The sequence below is a fragment of the Canis lupus genome, chromosome 3 (genome assembly GCF_048164855.1).
Source record: "Canis lupus baileyi chromosome 3, mCanLup2.hap1, whole genome shotgun sequence".
NCBI classification, from domain to species: domain Eukaryota; kingdom Metazoa; phylum Chordata; class Mammalia; order Carnivora; family Canidae; genus Canis; species Canis lupus.
In genome coordinates, this window is record NC_132840.1 from 19,701,247 (window position 1) to 19,724,735 (window position 23,489).

The following is a 23,489-nucleotide window of genomic DNA, read 5'->3' on the forward strand; positions in this document are numbered from 1 at the left end:
TTGATGAATGCCCTGGTGGGTAGACTGTTCCACCCGAAAACAAACAGTGAAGGTTTTCTTTGTTCGGTCTTTTCTTTCTTTGGCAAAGTTTTCTAGGAACAAACACATCAAGTTGACACAGTGGTCTTCGTTCTCGGTTCTTAGTAGCTGCGCCATATTGATGTGGGTGGTTTCAGTTCTCAGTCCATGGCCGTTTGTGCTCTAAGTTGGCATTTCCTAAACTTTTGTCTCTGCTACACTATTCTATAGAATCGTAATAGGAATGCACAGAAGGGAAAATATTTTGAAGTTAGCGAAGTTTGGGGAATGCGAGGGGTTTTCTTGTTTAACTACAGGCCCTCTCAGACCTTCAAAATGTGAAAAGTGCATTGTGAATGTGGACATGCCTCAGAATCTAACCTTTTACCAGTCCAAGAAGAGCCATTCAGTTCTCTATGAGCTGCAGAGCTTCTCCTACCTGCACTCTAGAAACAGGCTCCCTTTCCATTCTCAACTGGGGACGAGGGAAGGCCTGCCCCTCTGAGACCTAAACCTCGCCTTTCTTCTTGAGGAGCAGAAAAAGTGGAAAGATTTTTCTTTTTTGTTCTTTCTCATTCTGCTGAGCTCACAGGAAACTGGGTGTTATATGTCGGCAAATCGAACTCCAATAAAAAAATAAGTCATATTCTCCATCTCAAAAAAAAAAAAAACAAAAAAAAAACAAAGGAATAAAGGTAGAGTAAAATGCTTGGAAATAAGCATACATTTAAAATAAGTTCCATCATGTCACGGCTGTGGAGTCAAGCTCAGAAGCCAGACTCTCTGAGACCCAGGGAACCTTCCCATCTGTCTCGCTCTCCAGCAGGTTCCCTGTCTCCTGTACTCGGGTTAAAAGGTCTCAGGGTGGGTGGAAACCTCTCCTCCATGAAATCCCGATTTAGCTCTACCTAAGGCTTCCAGTAAAACGTTTGCAAAGTAGAAAGCCTTTTTCTCTCTCAGTCAAGTCTGGCTTTCAAGACTCTTATTTTGCTTAAGTCTTTAGGCTGAATATTAAATCTTTCACTCTCTTAGCATTCCTGATTCAACATGCTCATCCTCCCCCAGGCAAAAGATGCCTCTGGCAAAAGAGCAAGGGAGGTCAACTAGGAAAATCTGAAAAGAAAGACCCACAGGTTGATTTCAATAGGCTGGTCCCTCTTAACTTCAGGCACAGATCCAGGCTTACAAGAGAGCAGGAAGCCATTGTATAACCACCTAGGAATTGAGAACAGAGATAGATTCTGGAACCTCTCTTCTGGGCTGGTGGCTTCAGACAGTTTGCCTGTCTTGGTCAGAACTTTTTAAAGGATCGGGTAAGTTGGAGTGGAGGTAGAGGCATGAAGTGTGGCCATTGGCAGGGAGGCAGGGAAGTTACTGGTCAGCTGAGCACAAAACTCCTGGTGTTTTTATCTTTATCAGGTCAAAGCACCAAGACTGCATCTTCAGCCTTTTTGCCCTTATAGTTACCACCTGCATATCTGGGATTGAGACATTTGAAAGAAGGTCAGGTGTGATTTTACTGAGCATTTTAAAGAAGCAGTGCAATGCATGTTCTACCTCCAGCTCCCACCAGCTTTGTACTGTTCCAGGGAGAGGAGCCAGCATTGCCTGAAGCTTAGCAGGCTGGGCACCTGCTTCTTATCAACCCAGGTCTGGTCCTCATAGCATCTGTGACAGGCAAACACCCAGGCTCTGGGATCTAAGCACTTAGATTTCAATGTCAGCTCTAACCCTTGGTAGCTCTGTGACCTGGGGCTCTGTAACTTAACTTCTCTGGGCTTCTGTTTCTTTTAAAAGGCAAATGTTCAATGAGATGCTGAGGTCCATCTAAGGCTCACACACAGCTACTGTTCAGGAAATGGTAGTTATTTATATCAATGAATGTTACTCAGTGATGGGCTTCCAAATCTCACTTTGAGCTCTGTGAGTAAAAGAAACATACTGATAATACATAGATTGTGTTCAGACCCTTCCAATCACTCCAGATATTTTCCACTTTGTAATGGGAGGCACTCACCTCCTCAGTGAAGCATCATCTTTCTCCTCCTACCTGCATGATTAACCCCATAAACTGGCTCTGGGCACAGGTACCTGGTTGAGGAGTCCAAATGTTTTTAGTTTATTATTATTAAAATGTTTGCCATTACATTTACATAGTACTGGCCTGGCTTGATTGCTTCATATATCGATAGTATTAAAGTGGATACTGAATGTTTTGCCTGCCAAGGGCCTTCATCTAGTTCAGCCTGAGCATATATAAAAGTGATTTGAATGGGAGCGTTTGCTCTGTTATTTTGGTGATGGATTTAGGGAAATGGAAAATAGCAAATTGCTTTGTTTTTGGACCTTTTCCAGGTCCATCCTGGTTATGGATAACACTTGCTTGGTTGATTGAAGAAGGCCAGCTGCTATTCTAATAGCCTAAATCAATGGCCAACGGTGCCGATTAGCAAGCGAGTCATGCTCACTGCAGCGAAAAGCATCTTATAACTACAAATTAATAACTTTTCTATTACATATCAATTTGATGCTATATTTCAAACAACTTGATCAGCCCTTCAATACTAACATTGATACTAAGGTCAACTCTACTTTCATTATGTCCTTGGGGAGATTTTAGTTACAACTCCTGGCCTGGAGTGCAGGAGTCCCCACTCCAAACCTTGGTTGCTACCTCTATAGAAGATTGAGTAATCCCCAGCTCCTGGAGCTATGAAAATGTAATGAGATGAAGTCTTTGAGAGCATTTTAAAGACTTTAAACATCACCCTCTGATATCCGGTGCCTCTTTAGGGAAGATTTCCTTCTGTGTTTCTGTCAACTCTTTCACATAGAGTGTGTGGTTGCCGTACAACATCAGTATCCAGTGTTTTGTTGTTGTCATCTTCATTCTTGTGTTTGGAAAAGGCCCATGGCCAGAGGTGACTCAATGGCTAGGCTTGTCTAGGACATGTGGAAGTGTTGGGTTTCTTAAGGCTTCAGTCTCTGTCTCTGTGTCTTGCAGGGGGGCCTAAGCCTGAACTTTGGGTGGTGGTATTGGTTGGGGTCTTCAGTAAGCTGACTCAGAGATGGAGATTGGTGTGCAGGAAGTTTATTAGGGAGTGCTTTGGCGGTCGTCACACGTGGAAGGGAAGGAAAGGGAGCAGGAGTAGGTAGAGGAAAGATAGTGCTCTGATGCAGTCTCACCTAAGACTCATTTCTGGGGAACTCTAAAGCCAGAATGGCCCTTCAGAGTAGTCTTGAATTGAGTGAGAGAGCCAGACCTTTATAGCTCAATGGTGATCTCTCACTGGATGTGGGCCATCCAAAAGAAATATGACCTTAGCCAAGGCAATTGCATAGAGGGGCGGACAGCTGAAGGTTGTCCCCAAAGACTGGAGAAATAAATCCTTCGGTCCTGGAGAGAAATCTGACAGATGCATTGCAGCATCCCTACATTTTGGTGGAAAACAAAGCCATTTGGTACCCACTGAGATAGTTCCCAATAGTCGCTGTTGCCCTTGGAGACAGATACCCACTTCCTAGTGTTTTGACTGGGCAAATAATAGAGAGGAGGCTGAAGACTGTTTCCCCCTGTGGTGCCATATCTGAGCAGGTTTGTGGCCTCTATATCCTCTTCTCTTTCTAGTGTCTATACCTTCTGAGCATGGCAGCACCCTGTATCCACCCCACCTTCTGAAGCAGCACTCACTGTGTTTTGTCTTTCTTCTTTCTTTCTTTTATATGTAATCCCATCTAATTTCTATCGTTCAGGAATTTTGCCTTCCAGGTATCCTATTATTAAATAATCACACATAAATAAACTTTGTGTGTCATCTTAGGCATCTACAGTTGTATTTAGGTATATATGAATTCTCAGCTTAGTCTACCATCTTTAATAAAAGTTTTTTTAAAAGATTTTATTTATTTATTGATGAGAGACACAGAAAGAGAGGCAGAGACATAGGCAGAGGGAGAAGCAGGCTCCCCATGGGGAGCCCGATGCAGGACTTAATCCCAGGACCCTGGGGTCACTCCTTGAGCTGAAGGCATACACTCAACCACTGAGCCACCCAGGTGCCCTTGAATAAAAGTCTTTATAGTATTATGAAGAAGATGCATTTTAAAGTGTAAAAATATAAATATTTTTCTAAGCAGAAGACAGACATAACATTTTTAGTGTTTTTTTTTAATCGAAAAAAGATAGACTACAATTTTCTAAAGGAGTATAATAAAGAGAATGCCAAGGCCATAAAAACAATTCTCTTGACCCATCCATCCAAATTCTTGAGAGTGAAGGCAGACTCCGTCTCAGGAATTTGAAAGTGGAAATTAATTGTGAATATGCTGGAGTACATGATGTTTGAAGGTGTCCTGTGCTGATGACACTCAACACTTGTAAGAGGAGGAACCGGATGCTTTAAGAAATGTTAACACAATTTTACTCCTGCTCACATGCTCTTGCCTTTGCTCTTGGTATTACATAGTCAATCTGAACTCTTTAGGAAGAGTAAATGCTTGAGTTGAGAAAGATTTCTCAAAAATAAGTATCATTTAATCAATGTCTATGTCAATAGTGATTGATTTATGACATCACTGAATGACAATTCATGCTCTCCTGTAGGTTTGCTTTGCTTTCTTTTACCACATTTGATAATATGTTCTACAGATCTGGTCTATATTTAAAAGTTCCAGAATTAAAAAAAATAGATACACATTTTTTATGTACAAATATGTTACTCAGAGCACAATTTATAATAGGGAAAATTCAGAAACAACTCATGGCAAAGTTACACAAATTCTGATACACTCATATAATTATTATGTAGCCCTGAAAATACATTTCCAAAAAATATTTAAAGACATGGGAATATGTCACAATTGAATGCTGTGAAAATAGCAGAATGTAGCAAAATATAAAATGTAAAACCAATTAGATCTGAAATGAGGTTTTTGTTTTTAAAAGCCTGCTAGAATGTTCTCCCCTGGAAATTCCTCAACATTAATATTAGGCTTATTTATTAAATGTTATTTAGTTAAATATTTTATTTTTCATAGCCTAATGAGCACATGAAGATTTATCCTATAACTATTTTCTTCACAAATGTTTACTTTTGAAAGTAAAAGAAAACTGGAATGTATTTCCTTCACAAAATTCCACCCCTGGGGTGTTTGCTCATCCTCCTTTCTATCCCCAAGTCTCTCTTCCCCGTTGACATCAGGTGGACTTCCCTAGGGAGGCAGTGCTGCAGGGCTGACAATTCTTGGCCATTATTTCCAATTCCATGCTCTTCTACTGCTAATGGTGTGACCACAGGCAAATTACCTGTGACTTCTCTGAATCTCAGTTTTCCAATCTGTAAGATGGGCCCAGGAATCATACCTGTTTCTTCTTGTCTGCTGTAGATTAAATGAAGTAATGCATAATGCGCAGAGCACGGTAAGAAGCACAAGCTGAGCACTAAGCAAGTGTTTGCTGGTATTGCCATAAGCACTGTGGTCATTGTTATTAGCCATCCCTTGATGAATTTTGAAGACAAGAACTGGTTAACTAGAGGCAAGGGACAATGACCAAAACGCATGTCCAACCTCTTCATGGCTCCACCATGGCATCAGATCCAGGAGCTGCTGAGGCACATGAGACATGGGGGCATCATTTAGCTCCAAATACAAAGTCATGGAGCAATGAGTCTCCTTTCCTTTCCTGGTTTCCCTGCTACATTTCTGCAAGGTGTCTACACTGACATGTATTCTCCTTAAAAGCAGGCTTGAGAGGAGTGAGAGGTAGTCGAGCTCCATTTTAGGAGCAATGTTTGACAAAAGTAAATAGCTGTAAGATATAAACAGTTTACTGTTTTGTTATTTGGATTTCAATATGAAACTTGATTATTACATAACTTGTGTTTTACCATTGAGGTGATGGATGTTTGTGATTGAAAATCAGATTCCAGAATGTTGTCCTGGACTGTGGAATTTGCTAGAAGAACATTCTAGATTGGTGTCTTAGCATTTTCTTCACAAAAATAACATCATAAAAAAATAACATCATATACATAAAAATATATAGAAGGCTGGAAAATAATGTGTCAAAATATTAGCAGAGGTTATTTCTGATTGGTTGGATTATAGGCAATATTCAGTTTTTTCTTTGACTTTCATCCTCCACCCTTTTTGACTGTGAAGCTATACTATTTTTATTTTTTAAAAGATTTTATTTATTCATGAGAGAGAGAGAGCGAGAGAGAGGCAGAGACATACGCGGAGGGAGAAGCAGGCTCTCTGCAGGGAGCCTGATGCAGGACTTGATCCCAGAACCACAGATCCCAGATCACACCCTGAACAAAGACGCCCAACTGCTGAGCCACCCAGATGTCCCTTATTTTTATTTTATAAAAAATGATGGTACTTAAAAAAAATCCCCTAATAAACCGTAGAGAAATGTCTTTTTTAAAAAAAGATTTTATTTATTTATTTATTCATGAAAGACACAGAAAGAGAGAGAGCAAGGCAGAAACACAGGCAGAGAGAGAAGCAGGCTCTGTGTAAGGAGCCCGATGTGGGACTCGATCCCGGGTCTCCAGGATTAGTGCTAAACTGCTGAGGTACCCAGGCTGCCCTAGAGAAATGTCTTAAGTTCAGTTCATTTAATTTAGAAAAGTCTGAATAGAATAGACACACACACACACACACAGGAAACTGATTATTTTTTCCTTTGGACAAGATTCACACTGAAAAAAAAAAAAAAAAAACTAGCAGGAATATCCAGAGCATGTAAATTAGGATTCATTTTACACTTCTGTTTTCATAAGTTACTGCCATGGTGTGAAGTAAGGTACCCTAGTGTTACAATCATATTAACAGCATATAATAAGTGCTAATCTTTACTAGTAGAATATTACCAGGGGCAAGCAAGCAAGGTCCAGCCACCATGCCATGAATTGTCTCAGCCCTCTCTGAGGTGGGTGCTAATATCATCCCCCTCTGATAGATGTGGAGACCACGACAGGGTCACTGACTTCCTAAGGCAACCTGGTTCCAGCACCCCCACCGTCTCCAACCGACGCACACATGTGTAAGACAAACTTGTCCAACCACAAGTTAGCCAGCCGCCTGTTGCCAGTGGTCACCTCTGCAGGATGTGGATGGAGGATCACCAGGGTTCTCTACTTCCTAACCACATTGGAGAAAATGTGTGCAGGGACTAAGGATGATTTTTATTTTCCTCGGCTTCTTTCCTACCTTCCAGCCTCCTTTTTCTTTTCCTCCCACCCCTTCTCTTCTTTTCCTCCCCAGCCTCCCTTGCTTCCTTCCTCACTTCTTTCCTTCTTCCTTTTAGGAAACCACAAACCAAAAGGGCATGCCAGATCTGATATTTAATTTATAAAAATTTACTCATACTCTTAGTAGGATTTTTATCAAGCCATTTTGTTTTCTGTTCACTCCTTCTGGTATGAATAATGCCTCCTCTCTTTCTTGAGGTATTAGGAGGAAACATAATGTTTTGATTTTTTTTTTTAAATGGAACTGTTTAAGTGAAGGATGGATGTGTAAGCCTGCTGTCTTTAATGGAAAGATTCAATAAATCCTAGACTTTGCTTCTAATGTGTAGAGTTCTAAAGAGATCTGTCCTATGAGAGAGTTCACTAATTTCAATTATCTGAGTTTTATTATCACCTTCTGTGGGTCGGAGAGACAGGATTTTATAGAATGCTGTCACCGGAGGCTACGACGATGGGGTTTCACACCATTAAGTCCAGAAAGCATAAGAGAAAGGCTAAGAAATGAGAGGGCTTAAAAGACATGCTAGTTTCATCGTGAAAAATATGACCTACTGAGCAGCTATGAGAAATAAAAGCAGGGAATGCCCATACATGATCCATGCCACTGCATGTGAGCTGCTTCTATGAATAATTAATTTCATATTAATTATTATTACTATCATCATTGTATCCCTGCAATTATATTCAGTAGCAGAAAAAAGTGCAGGTAGCATGATGTACATAAAGTTCTCAGACTTGAGTGTGTATCACAACCACAGAATGGGGGCATGTGTATGCAAAAATGCAAAATGCAGGTTGCCAGGCCTCATGCTCATGCCTGGCCTCATGTTCAGTGTAGACTGTGTATGACTGGGGCAGAACCTGGGAATCTGCATCTTTGTCAAACATGTCAATTGATTCTGACGCAGATGGTATGAGGACTGCACCAAGAAACATGGATGCTAAGCCTGTGTGTGCTTTGTCACCCATTCATCTAGACACCAGGCATCTTCCCATCATCTCTGGGGCACAATATATAAGTCTAAATTTGTTTCTCATCTATATGAGGGGATCATAAACCCACACTTTGCCCACAGAGCTGCCGTGAGGATTAAATAAGAGCATGGCCAGGGCAGGGCAGCCTCTAGTGTTCTTTGTGCTGTCAGTAGAGAGCACAGGAGAGGCATGTCCACCATGCCGATCAGCTAGGTCATCACATACCTCCAGTCCTTGCTCTGTGCCTGGGACCGTGTCGGGGTCCGTGAACACAGCATACTCCTGAAAGAGCTCGCTGCTTGGAGCCCAACTGCTTGGGTCTGAATCGAGTCTTCAGTTTAATCTTGGGCAAATTATTTAGCCTCCTGGTGCCTCAGTTTCATCTTCCATAAAATAGGCAAAATTACAATACATCTTAGGCTGTTTGGGAGATGTGTTTAAAAATCACTATAGACAAAACTCTAGGACAGTATTGGGCCAATAGTAAAGTGTCATATAAGTGTTGAATAAATAAATACAAGTGTCATTGATCAAATTCATGCGTTTACACATACTAAATTTTTTTTCCTTTCCCTCCCTTTATTTCCATCATAATGCAGATATATTCTAGTAGATGACAGACTTCTAAAATAGAGACCACTTTTCAAAGCCTCTGTACCTGGGGAAGGAAATCTGTAGGTATTCCATGGGTTTGGCAGCCAGCAGAGGTATGCAGCCGAGGAAAGGAGCTTCCCTGGGGCGGGGGTGTTAGGAGAAAGAGCTGGATTCAGCTCTTCTAACTAGGAGAGCTGACAAGTAACAAAATGAGGCTCCCTCCGTTGTCTGACACAGCAGATAAAGCAAGATATTTAGTTAATAGCAGCAACCTGGTGCCTATAATTTTCAAGTCCACGGAGGCACATTCTTTGCCCAGGGTAAGCAGAGGGATAGAGGAGGGAAGTAAGAAAAGTCAGGGAGAATCTATTTCCCACGTCCCCCATTGTAGTATTTGACTCACCTAAAGTTAACACTAATAGAACATTTGCTCAGAAATGTCATCACTGAAATAAACGCGTTAAATTTAAACTCTGACTGCCCCAATTCATCTGTTATGCAATTGAACTGGGAACAGCTCAGACTTAAAAGGCATCTCCAAGTTTTTCTCAGCCAATAAGGCTTAGGCCACTTTGTTTTCTCAGATTGTTCAGCCTTGTCCAATTTTTGGATGAAAGTCCTTTGGATACTTCAGCAGCCATGCCATTTTTCTTCCAATCGTTGACTTAAAATATAAAGCAGAAGCTGAAAAAAAAAAAAAAAAAACACCACCAAAGTTCCTTCACATCTTTATTTTCTAGCCAACTATGGCTTTAGTCTAAAGCTCTCTTTTAGGAAGAAAATCCCATTTGTACATTTTCTCTTGGTTGGCTGGACTTACCCACAGATTCTTGGGTGATATTCAGGAGGCTGCTTTGTATTTTGGCTGTGTGTTGAAATTTTTCTTCTGGGACTATATATAGCAGTAGAAGGGGGATGTTGTTCAGCTCTTTCTCGACCTATAACTAACTCACCCCTTTGCAAGAGACAAATACAAAGACCGTAACATTTTGACACTATTTTTTGCTTTACACTGTAATTCATTTTATTTTATTTTATTTTAAATTTTTATTTATTTATGATAGTCACACACACACACACACACACACACACACACACACAGAGGCAGAGACATAGGCAGAGGGAGAAGCAGGCTCCATGCACCGGGAGCCTGACGTGGGATTCGATCCCGGGTCTCCAGGATCGCGCCCTGGGCCAAAGGCAGGCGCTAAACTGCTGCGCCACCCAGGGATCCTGTGTAATTCATTTTAATATAAAATATATTTCCATAGTTTGATTACAGAAGCAGTACTCTGTAGAAAATTTGGTTATTCCTGAAAAAGCACAAAGAAGGGAATAAAACCATAAAAGAGCCACTAAGAAATAACTAGTTCTTGGGATCCCTGGGTGGCACAGCGGTTTAGCGCCTGCCTTTGGCCCAGGGCGCGATCCTGGAGACCCGGGATCGAATCCCACGTCAAGCTCCCTATATGGAGCCTGCTTCTCCCTCTGCCTATGTCTCCGCCTCTCTCTCTCTCTCTGTGTGACTATCATGAATAAATAAATAAAATCTTTTTAAAAAAAACTAGTTCTTTGGGTTTTTTTTCCTATTTATCCATCTTTGATTTATTCATTTATCAACCCTTCTATCCATCCATCTCTCCATCCACCTATCCATCCTACTTTCCTTATGTACATCCATCCGTCCATCCACCCTTCCATGTATCCATTGTTCAACTTTCCATCTATCCACCCCTTCATACTTTCACTCATTCCACAAAGAAATAATATACCTTAAGCATATGGTATAGTGGTAATAAATACAGGGTCTTCAGTGACTTGCTTTGTGCATTCAAATCATGGCTGCATCAAGCACTTTCTATGTAAACTTGGACAAGTTTTTATGGCTTCTTTTCCTCCCTTATAAAATGACATTAATAATAGTGCCTCCTCATACATTGTGTCAGGATTTAATGATATAATCCATATAAGATGATTGGCAAAGTGCCTGACATAAAGGAAGTTCTCAGTAAATATTATCTATCCTTATCATTATTATTACTCTGGCTTATTTGATAGAGTTACCAAGATCTGATAAGAAAACATAAAAAATACTTAATTCACTGTCTAGGTACTATAATTATAAAGTGCAGTAATAAATATACAGTTGATTATTTTGTTTGTGTTCATGATATCCATCTGTTTCATAAACTCATTTTAAATGCTATTTTAATGGCGGAACATATTCTATAGTATACATATTCCTAACCAAACTATTACAGCCATTCATTTAGAACATATCAAATTTTTGTGCTTATAAGTAATGCTGTGATGAACATCCCTGTTCGGTGATTTCCTTAGACTAAATTCCTAGAAATGAAATTGCTGGTTATATGTTGTACACATTTTAAAGCTTAACAATATTGCCACCGTGCCCACCAAAAAGTCTGCACCGCTCTACATTTCCATATGGATGCAACGGCCTGATTTTCTGTGCTCCTGCCAGCCTTATGTGTTTTCTCTGCAAACGTTTGCCATTCCAATAGACAAAACATGGGCTTCTCATCACTATTTGATTACTTGGTTTTATTTAATTACCAGCAATGTTGAACTTTGCCATATGTCTTTTGACCGTATTTATTTCTATTTCTTAAAACTGTCAACTTAATAATATTTGTGCATTTTTCCGTGGAGTTGTTTGTTCTTTTCTTAATGATTGTGCCACAGTTTAAAATTTGACTTTCTAATGGGAAGGCTTTGGAATTTACTCTTTCCCAATTTACGAAAATCGGTCATGGCTATCTGGGGTGTTCTGAACCTTCCCTGCATTTGCTGTGAGTGCCTATAATTTACAATATTCCTTCGGCCTTTGCTGTAGTCAGCCAAGTGCTGTTGCACTGGAACCCGTTTCTAAGTGCCCCAGAGACTTCTTACTGCCCCACCTTTTAGTGGGTCTCATTTCATTCCTGTGATGTTTTCCCAGTCTTTCTAAATTTCAAGTTCATTCCACTCACTGAAGAAAAATACTGGGTGACAACAGTAGGTAGCCACTCCTTTTATTCTGCTCACTATGCGTCTCTTCTTGGCTGCATTCTCCTTTTACTTTGTGCTTCTTTTTCAGCTGGTGCTTGTTAGACAGGTCTTTATGCAATGACACCGGGCAGGTTCCTCACCCCAGAAGTCTCCCTTTAAATATGGTGAAGAAGCTACCAAAAGACTTCCCTTTAGTATGTAGAGAATATCACTTTAGATCTTGTGCCCCAAAAATTTCATCTTCCACTAATGGTCTAGTGAAGAAGTCAGCAGACTTTTCTGAAATACATATTTTCAGCTTTGCAGGCCACCTGGGCTGTATTGCAATGAAGCACAAAAGCAGCCATGGACAATAGAGAATGAACATGCCTGGCTGTGTTCCAATGAAATTTTACTTATGAAAACAGGAAGAGGTCCAGTTTGGTCTGTGGGTGATAGTTTGCCTCTACTGGTCTAAATAAGAGAAAAGAATGGCAAAGGAAGTGATATGGGAGAAGAAAATGTTTTAGCTGGTTGCTCTTAACAGTAAAGTGCCTTCAACACTACCATGGCTATGGGCCTGATTAGATCGAGAATTCCCTGGGGGACTGTCTTTCCTAACCCCTGGCCCTAAGAGAATCCAGCTTGGAGAGAAGGACCCAGGCAGAAAACATGTGGGGAGAGGAAGAAAAGAAAGGGAGAGCATATCCACAGGGGGATCCTAGCCACCCACCACATTCTGAAACGTGGTATGCCTCCACTCTGGGGGACAAAATACAGGGAGTAGTGGGGGTTCTGGTCCCTGAAATGCATTTCTGAATCCCAGCAGTTTTCTTTTAACTCAGTATTAATCGAGACAAAAATGTGATTTTTAGCTGAAAGGGCTACATGTCAGGTATTTCACTTGATAATTTTGATGGGTTTTGTTTTTATTTGTCTCTTTGGCTGGCCACCTAAGGCATTATTTTTCTTGAGACTCAAGCTCCATAACAACCTTTTGCAAAACAACACGTGTGCTCCGCAGACCCCGCCTGTCTGTACTCTCATGGCCTTGTCATGGAAAAGGAAATCAAGTTGGTGCCTCATTACAGCCTGCCTTCCTCACAAATTTTGTGCATTCTAGAAGAATAAAGGTAAAATGTTTAATCTGGCTGCGGCAGAGACTATTGTGGAGAAAGTGGACCTGGGCCCAAGGGACACATGTGACCACTCAAATCCCTCCTTCTCAGTTAATCTCCGTTTCCACCTCTGTCAGATGAGGAGTTTGGACTAAAACAGAATGGTGCACGTGAGGCAAGTGTCCATAACTCTATCTTCAGTTCCTCTGACAGGCAGCATTATGCCATCACTGTGTTCCTCCGTGTTACCTGGAGATAAAGCCTTCTCCGTGCGGGCCTGCTCCAGCTGGCTGTGCCCACCCTGTGGGGATGGTCTGGAAGCCCCCTGAGCCCCTGACATTTGTGATTCTCTATACACATGGAACTCAAACATGTTCTGTGGGATTGTTCTTTGCTTTGGACAGCCATGGTGCTGAAACACTGTCCATTTAGCTACCACTGAAAGTGATCAAGTGGAAATGCAAACTCTGCCAAATGGCTACACTTTTGGCATTCTCCTCTGTGTCCATTTTCTGTCCTGTGATCTGTTAACGAAAGGTGTCTTGACCAAGCTGGGGAGATGAGGGCTACTCACCATCCACCCAAGTCTGTTAATGTTTCATTGCCTGGGATGCTTTAAGATCTTGTGCCTTTAATAGATTTCCTGAGCTAATAGTTTCCTTTATTTACTTCCCTGAGCTGTAATCGTTGCTGTGGCTGACCATTTTGATAAGCTGCTTCTGTGAAACATCATCATATGAACAAGAGTCACCCTTTAGGTGATTATTATTCTCTTTAACCTGTTTTCGATCACAGAAAATAATTCCCGTGGAAAAATCTTCTTTTCTTTGATTCAAAAAAATACCCCGCAAGTATTTAAATGCCATCATCCTTTCAATACTGAATAATTTTGAATTGATTTATACATGAAATTAACCACAGCACCTTTGATTAGGAAAACTTGTGCTTGATCTGTCTATCCATCTCTCTTCTCTCTTTCAGTTTTCCTGACTTCATAAATGAATTAGTCTAACTCACTTTCAGTGAAGCAGAGTGCAGACAAAAACACAAGTAGGAAATTAGGATAAAAAACTGGGCTAAGTCTGGCACCCATTCTATCGTGTACAGACACTAGAGATGGTCTGTAAATTTGGAGACTTATTAACAGCCAAAGCAAAGAGGAAATTTTTTCTAGGTCTTTGGTTCACAGTATCCGTAAGATTAAAGCATTGTTCAAATCATGCTGCTATTTCTTTGATATTAAGACCTGACAGACTTTTCTACTGTGGGTTCTGACATAGGAGACACATGTGATAGAGTTGCCTCTACCTGAATTACATTTAAATATTGCTTTAGACAAAGCAAACAAAAGATCTGATGTGTCTCTTTTTAATAGCTCAATCCAAAAGTCCTTTTCTTTCAAATTAAAAGAAAGAGTACAGCTAAAATGCATGAATCTAAAGGACATGATGGATTTAGGGTTTTCCAGTAGGAAGAGTATTTACAGAGGGTCATTAAAAAAAGTGAAGATTCTTCTTCGGGAAGTGGTGTGTGCCACAGATCTCCATAGAAAATGTATTGAAAATATCAACACTGTTTCAGATACTGCCTCTCAGTGTTTTGTTTTTGGTTTTTTTTTTTAAGATCTTAACACTCCACAAACTCAGTGCTATATCTAATTAAGCTGGCTCCAAAATCAGAGCATCAGCATCTCAATGCATTTCCCATAAATCACTCAAATCTTCATGATTCTGAGACACTGATCACTGGATGCTGTTTTCAGATTCTTTCCCAGAATCTTCATCAAGATTGACAAAGAAGTATCACGATTGGTGTGGGTAATTAATGCTCTGACCGCCTGGTCCAAAAAGGATGCTCAGGGCAGGAGATCTTGCCCAGGAGCCATCCGTAGCTGCAGTTGTCTGGGACAGACCTTTCCACAGGATGGGGAGACCCAGAAACTCTAGTGAAGAGTGTGAGTTTGATCTCTCACTACCACTTCCAGCCTCAGCTTCTTGGAAAGCCCTGGGACTTAAATGACCATCTCAAGCCCCTTTCTTTCTTATTCCTTTGCTAGACTTGAAAAATATAACAGGGTGGGCCCTCTGAGGTCAGTTTTTCTACTGCCTCAGTGGAATCTGAGGTCTGCTATGGAATCATCAATAGGTGAAATGCTCTTCACAGAGTTAAATAAATGACATTCTTAAAGTGGAGTTTATAAGCTATGTTTGCATTTATTGCCCCACTTAGTCTCCACAGAAACTATAAATCTGGCAGGCCCAAGGTTCTTATCTCCTTTTGGAGGTAGGTACCTGGAGCCCAGAAAATTTAAGTGCCGTGATGTTAAGTCACAGAGGAAGATTTTTTATGGCTTATTTCTGTTGTTATTATTTGGTTCTTATAGTATCTCAGGACTTGCTTCATACTGCCCCAGCCCCCAGAGCAGCAGCATCTAGAAAGGCTTACACTAAACCCCATCCCTATTGGAGGTTCTGAGTGAAATGAGTTTCCTGCTGGAAATTTTTTGGAAAATCTGTGTTCTGTACGGTTATCTTGGAGACTCTGAATTTCCTGCTATCAGGTCCTCCAAGAAAGGTTTTGTGGCACTCAGCATTTCCCCAAACCTTTTATTTTTTAATCTCACAGGCCTTTAGATGGTAGGAGAATAAAGAACACACTTTGGAAAATTCTGTTCTAGAGATGTGGGCACTTCTATAAGGTGAAGACTCAAGCACTGTTCTGTATTCATCTTAGATCCCTCTGTATTTAGTAGAGTAGGAACTCAGCACATTGTTGAAAATATTAAGTTTCTATGGACATATGCTTGGATTGTCCATATGATTCCATGTGTCAAGTAGACTGCCTCTTTGTCGCTTTATCTGTCTGTACACTTACCAGACACTATCATTTTTGAATCAGAAAATACCATCCTATAGAACCAAGAGTGATCCATGTTACCATGAATCGTGTGCTGTGGTTGTGAATACCAGTGATCATGATGCTGAGCAGACCATGGCTTACACTTACTCTTATGGACCTGATGGGAAGAACAGGCCACACTTTAGGTTTCCACATGATCCAGCAAAATAGCAACCCACTCAAGAATGAAGTGATTTAGAAATACCAGTTCCCTATCATGGGCCAGCAAGAGTATAAGCCCTTGCATACATGAGTGCTTCTTAAAGTTTTAAGCTCAGATCGTACTCATCACTTGTCCTTATCCTACAGATGAGGAGAGTGAGGCTTGGGGAGGATTGCTGTCACTTGGTACAATTTGACTGCTCCTTGTAACCACTGCTCAGAGCTGTGTGATCTTGTGCAGGTTAACTAACCTTTCTGTCCTTCAGTTTCTGTACCTGTGAAATGGGGACGATGATATTACTTCCTGCTAAGGTTGTCATGAAGAATAATGAGTTAACACACATATACAGTGCTTACTTAAAACAGTGTCAGGAACAAGGGTGTCTGGGTTGCTCAATCAGTGAAGTGTCTGGCTTCAGCTCAGGTCATGATCCTAAGGTCCTGGGATCAAGTTCCATGTCGGGCACCTTGCTCGCCTGGGAGCCTGCTTCGCTCTTTCCCTCTGCCTGCCGTATGCTCTCTCTCTCTCTCTATCAAATAAATAAATATTAAAAAAAAAAAAACAGTGGCAGGGACAGAAAGCACTTGGTAAGAATTTTCTCATGTATATGCAGCACGTGTCCATGCACACATCTACATCCTGGTCTTGCTCAGCCTATTCAATAAGACTGGTTCTGGATAACATTCAACCATTTCTAAAAATCAAGTCCACTTTCTATGAACAGAGATTTTCCTACATAAAGCTTATTCAGAGGGCCTGTGTTGTCTCCTCTGAACACAATTCTCTTATGAGGAAACCAAAACAATTTTGGCAAATAAATCTGGTTAGAGTGAGTCACATCACTAGACATCTACTTTGAAGGGGAGAACAGTCATTTTGGTTTACAAATTATTGTGTCTTTTACTTTATTGCATATCAGAAGGGAATTTGGGGTGAGATGTCTAGAAATCTAGCAAAACCACTACAAGTTGTTCTGTCATTTAGCATTTAATTTAAAATATTACCAGGAAAACAACTAATTGAAATGCTCAGTGCAACTTTTTTTTTTTCATGCAACAATATGTTGACTGAGTTTTTCAAATTACCAAAAGCATTCAGGCAGTTCTGGGAGTTTGGATCTAGTAACCCTTCGGCTCTTTTTATTTAGAATGCTGGCATTTTTCACTAGTGTCAAAAACGATAATTATTTTTCACAGATATTGAACTTAATAGAGTAATTGCTAAACACATTTCCACATTTGGCCCTCCAAGACAAAGTTTGTAAAATTTGTGAGCCATGAACAGTAACTTTACTGTATACTTGGCCTGACAATTGTCTAAGAAATGTGTCCTCAATGAAACAGAGGGAGGAAAAGTGAAACCAGACGTCAAAGTCATTGCCATTCTAACAACCATAATCCCTGATTCTGTGTAAATTAGTCATTATAGATTGAAACCAAACAGTAGACCCGAAGAGATAAAACTCACAATCACTACAGCCAATTAGATATTCAAAGGAATATTCTCAGTTTTTAATATGTTACAAAATCACATAAATACGTATGTGTTGGCATTAGCAGTTTTGATAAATAATGCTTACAAATGGGAGAAAGGCAAAAATAGATACAGGCAATTTTAATGGGGCCTAAGCAACAGCAATAAATATTAACAACATGCTGAAACTTTGCTCCAAAGTGAAGTGGCTGCAACGTAAACAAAGTTGGAGTATGGATTGAGTCAAATAATGGGCTTCTAATAACTGGTAATGTACAAATGTAATTAAATTACGAGAAAGTACAAATTTTCTCTATGGGTAATTGCTATGGATTGAATGTTTGTGTCTCCCCAAAATTTGAACATGGAAACTCTCATCCCCAGTATGATTGTATGTGGAAACATGGCCTTTGGGAGGTACTTAGGTGGTGAGGGTGGAGCCTTCATGATGGGATTAGTGCCTTTAGAAGGGATGGCTCAGAGAAAATGAGGAAGGGTGGCTATCAGACCAACATATACGTCTGATCCTGGGTGGGAGAGAGGGAAGGGTGACCAGAATGAGTGGAAGCACCTGAGACTGTCATGTGGTTCTAAGGAAGTTCAGCAAGTCAGGACGTCCTTGAACCCAAACTGGTCAGCCGAGGAGTCAAGAGTCCCCCAGGAATGGTGCTGCCTTGGTGTCCTTGTTGTGCTCAGGAACTGGCTGGGAGCAGCATGTGAAAGCATGGCTTTGAAGAAATGTGGCAATGGATTTCCATTGTTAATCAAAATACGCCCCCACCCCCCAGTTAGAAATCTCAGAAGTGTATCTTCATTGCTACCACAGAAGCATATACAAAATTTGTATATGGAACCTCTCATCCCCAGTATGATTGTGTTCAATGAAGGGAGGAAGGGAGGAAGGAATTACACTTGATCTTAGCCAAAAGGGTGAGAAGCGATGGGAGGAAGGAATTAATACCTCATATCACGTTTGTATACCTGTCTCCTTCCTTCCTACAGTTTTCAGCCTTACTTTGGTCTTTATTGGCTGTATTTTTATTGAGAATCTATTATGTGCAAAGTAATTTACCTGTAATGCCTTATTTGCTCAGAGAAACTCTAGGTACCTTTATTATCCATCTCCATTTCATAGATGAGGAAAATGAGGCTCCAAATAAGTTATGTAATTTGCCCAAACTCAGAAGCTAGCAAGTGGCAGAGCTCTGTTCTATAAAGTTTATACTTAAAGTCTATACCCTTAGCTGTTAATGCTGTATGTTTTTAATGTATAAGGGATACACGTACGAGAGATTCCCTGCCCTGTAGATGAAGGTCCTGAAAATAACAAGGAACAGGGGCATAGGAACAAATCCCAGGCTGAGGCCAGGTCACTAAGGAATTTGTATGGATCATTCCTTTGTGCACTCATCATTGGCCATTTATTCATTTGTTCATACATTCAGCAAACACTTATCAAATGACTGCATAGAGTAAGGATTTTTTTTGTTTGTTTTTAAGATTTTATTTATTTATTCATGAGAGATGCAGAGAGAGAGGCAGAGACATAGGTGGAGGGAGAAGCAGGGAGCCTGATGTGGGCCTCGATCCCGAGACCCTGAAATCACCACCTGAGCCAAAGGCAGACGCTCAACCACTGATGCTCAACCACCCAGGCATCCCTCATGGACTAGGTTTTAGTTGTTACATCTTTGAGGTACTCACTGTCTGCCCTGGATAGTTCAGTGACCTACATGGGACTATTAAGGACTCAAAATGTTGCTGACCAAACTGAGATGTGCTAGGAGTACGAAATACACACTGGGTTTCAAGGGTTAGTGGGGAAAAATATTGTAAAAGGAATTTTGTGAACACTTTTCATATTGATTATATATTGAAACAATCATTTTTGGGTTATGCAAAATTACAATATATATTTAAAATTGATCCCACCTAAAAAAAAATTGATCCCTCCTGTTCCTTTTTACTTTTTAATATAGCTATTAGATAATTAAAAAGGCACATGTGGCTTGTATTATGATTATCAGAGTGCTCCTCTGCTGACCAGTAAATGCAAGTATTTTAATAGTTCAGAGCGCTCTGGCAGACATAGCAAAGAGCAATGGACTGGGGAGGGCGAGGGGGATGTCTACACAGTGGGACATTTGAACCAGCCCTTGATGAAGGAGTTGGATTTTGCCCAGTGGATAACTAGGGAATAGCAGTCCAGGTGGCTGACACAGCGTAGAGAAAAATGTGGAAGACTGAAGACAAAAGTTATACCCTGTAATGTGGGGCTGGGATTCTGCATATGGTGGGGTTCTCTGGGAAGCAGATTCTGAGCTGAAGTTTAGAATACTTACTTATTAAAGTTCTTGTTTATTAAAGCATGCCCTTGGTTTCAACCAGTATTTGGATATGGGCTGCTTGGGTGAGGCGGCTCTCTGCACTGATCTGCAGAAAATTCCTGATGTAACCAACATATAGACGGTCCATGGAGAGCACACCCACCAGCAGGCGTAGCCAGACCTTCCCCGAGGGCCAACCCAGGGGGCATAGCACTGTGTTCTCCTCACTTGTCAAGGAAGATAGAGGACAGCATGCTCCATGAAGTGACCCCTTCCTTACTCCATGCTCAGCCCACAGAGCTTCCCATTAGCTCAGTGGGTGGGAGGACGATCAGGTCTCTGTGATGTCAGCAGGGCACTTTGGAGTTTGTATAAATTACAGCTAAGGCAGTGGTGAATTTGTATGTGTAATGCATTTACCCATGGCCCCTAGAGTACACTAGAAGACAATTTCTTGGTGTTTAAAAGATTATCCTTTTAATAATTCATTGATCTTAACAACACAATACATCAATGGTTTACACCAAAGCCATGTTTTATCTGCAATGCACTCCTAAATTGAAAGGTACCATAAAATAGCACTTAACTTTCGGAATCCTTATGTTATCTAAAGCTCAGTTTCATATTTATTTGATGATAACGAATATCCTGTCTATTTTATGATCCAGTACAAGCTCTAATTTAGGAGCTCAGGAATAAATGAGGCGATGCCTGCAGGTGGGTGGCACACACACGTGTGTGTGTGTGTATGTGTGCACATATATGTGTGTGTGTCATGGAGTAAGTAGACAGGTTTGGCCTGGCAAGTTCACCAACAGCATTTTTACACCAAATGACAGTCATGCAGTGAAACACATCTGCATTCCTGTCTGAACTGACCCATTTGGTGTGAACGCATTTAAAAGAAAACTGTTTTCCATCTTTAACACTTCTGACACCAAATCTGTGGGTTTTCCACACCAACCAATTCCCCTCTCGACACTAACTGGGTATCCCATAATTTAATTCAATCCTGACACTAACCATCAAGAGTTAGAGCAGACCCCACAGGTTAGGGCTTTGACTTACAAGACTGCCTCCACTTCAGCTGCCAGTCACAAGTAGGGGGCCCCTGGTTATACACATTTCTGTCTGACTTGGCTGTAAATTGAGGAAGAGTTCTCATGACCTCTGCCTCGGGTTTGATAATTTGCTAGAATGGCTCATAGAACTCAGGGAAACACTTTACCTACATCTACTGGTTTATTACAAAGGATATTATAAAGGATACAGATGAAGAGGTACATAAGGTAGGGTCTCAAGCACAGGATCCCTGTCCCTGTGGAGTTGGGCTGTGCCACCCTCCTGGCACATGGACATGTTTACCAACCCAGAAGCTCTCTAACCCTGTACTTTGGGAATTTTTATGGAGGCTTCAACACATAGGTATGATCAATTATTATTAACTCAATGTCCAGCCCGTCTCTCTTCTCCAAAGGGCTGCAAGTTCTAAGCTTTTAATCATGGTCCTTCTAGTTACCAGGCCCCATCCTGAAGCCATTCACTAGCCCACCTAGAGTCACCTCATTAGAACAGGTGCTCCTATTTCCCAGAGCAGATGCTGTGTCAGCAATCAGGGCCAAAGATCAAATATTAGAACAAAAGATAGATCTGCCCTATGACCCAGCAATTGCACTGCTGGGGGGTTACCCCAAAGATTCAGATGCAATGAAATGCCGGGACACCTGCACCCCGATGTTTCTAGCAGCAATGTCCACAATAGCCAAACTGTGGAAGGAGCCTTGGTGTCCATCAAAAGATGGATAAAGAAGATGTGGTTTATGTATACAATGGAATATTCCTCAGCCATTAGAAACAATGAATACCCACCAATTGCTTCGAAGTGGATGGAACTGGAGGGTATTATGCTGAGTGAAATAAGTCAATCGGAGAAGACAAACATTATATGGTCTCATTCATTTGGGGAATATAAATAATAGTGAAAGGGAATAGAGAGGAAGGGAGAAGAAATGGATAGGAAATATTAGAAAGGGAGACAGAACATGGAAGATTCCTAACTCTGGGAAGCGAACCAGGGGTGGTGTAAGGGGAGGAGGGCAGGGGGTGGGGGTGACTGGGTGGTGGGCACTGAGGGGGGCACTTGATGGGATGAGCACTGGGTGTTATTCTGTATGTGGCAAATTGAACACCAATAAAAAATAAATGTATTATAAAATAAAAAAAGAATAAGAGATACTCCTAGTGCCTCCATTACTTAGGAAATTATGAAGGTTTTAGGAGCCCTATATCAGGAACCAGTGCAGTGGCCAAGTATATATTTCTAATTATGTCACAGCATTCCTTGGACAACAATCGTGTGGACCTACAATGTCTTCTTGTGGTAAAACCAAAGGGAATTGTTATGTCTTTAGCATAACTAGAATTAAAAAGCAGCCAGATTTCTCTTTTTATTCATTCTTCTTGGCCCTACTAATTTCTGGCACCCAGCATCCTGGGTGATGGGTATGTACCAGTGATTTCAAGGGCAGAAAGGTCACCAGTGTTCCCCAGTGCCTAAGAAGGGAGGTTGCAACCTGTATATACGGTCAATGTGGCTGGCTCCCCCTGCCTCCCCTGCCCTGTCTGTCCTACATTGCTCTCTGTCATTGTCTATGTTCCAGAAACACAGCCCTGCTTTCGCTTCCCCAAATAAGCCGTGTTCTTTCCTGGCCCAGTGCCTTTGCACCTACTGTTCCCTCTGCCAGGAATGCTTTTCCCAGGTCCCTCTCTGGTCACAAATTTCTATTCATTCCTCTGTTTAAATGCGAATGCCACCAAAAGAGCCTTCTCTGACTCGCAGATCAGGTCCCAAGGTTGCCATTCCCACAGCACAGCCCTTCCTCACAGTGTTCTGCAAGCTCACCAATGTCTATTCCCCACGGGCAGTAAAAGCCAGGAGGGCAGAGCCACCCTTGTCCAAAGCATAGCTGAGTGCTCGCTGCATAGAAAATGCGAATTAAGTGAATTGTGGAAAGAATAAGTGAAATACCACAGACGGGCCAGGCAGGATAAACTCTGGAGTTGGGTTTTACTTGGATGTTGATGATCTTTCCTGCCAGAGTTTCAGGGAATTGCGAGGCCACCAGGCAGCCAGCCCTGGCTCGAGGAGCACATGGATGATGATATAGAGAAGGCAGGGAATGAATTCTATCAGAAAACCTCGGGGAACTAAGAGATAGGGAAATGACTTCAGAGGCGGGTAGAATTGAAAAGAGTATTTTTATTTTTTCAGTTTCCCAGAATAAATAAGCCTTAAATATGTTTGTATGCTGCCAGGAAGTAGCCAGTGGAGAGGACATGATTGAAGACAGGAGAAAAAGAGAAGGTAATTGATGGGTCAGTGTCCCCCAGGAGACATGAGGGATGAAATCAACAGTGTGGGTCAAGAGGTGAGGCTGGGAGAGGCCAGCATGGAGGCAGGTGATATTTCTGCCCAGCCTTTCAGCTTTTGTGCGGAAGAGTGAGGAGAGCATCAATCACTTCCTTTCTCGCTGGGTAAATGCCAAGAAAGTCTACGGCCGAAACTTCCCCAGGCAGGAGGCTCAGAATTAATTGTGAGGATTAAGCATAAACCAAAAGGAGCAGGGAAGCCCTACGCACTAAATCCCAGGAATAGGGCCTTTTCAGATCAAGA

At 41.3% G+C, this 23,489-nt stretch overlaps 1 protein-coding gene across 2 annotated transcripts in view; it reads left to right on the top strand.

Annotated features, from left to right (window-relative positions):
- The window catches only part of CDH13 (cadherin 13), a 1,001,991-nt gene that overhangs the window by 231,130 nt on the left and 747,372 nt on the right, over positions 1–23,489 (top strand). The gene's annotated exons all lie outside the window — the stretch shown is intronic.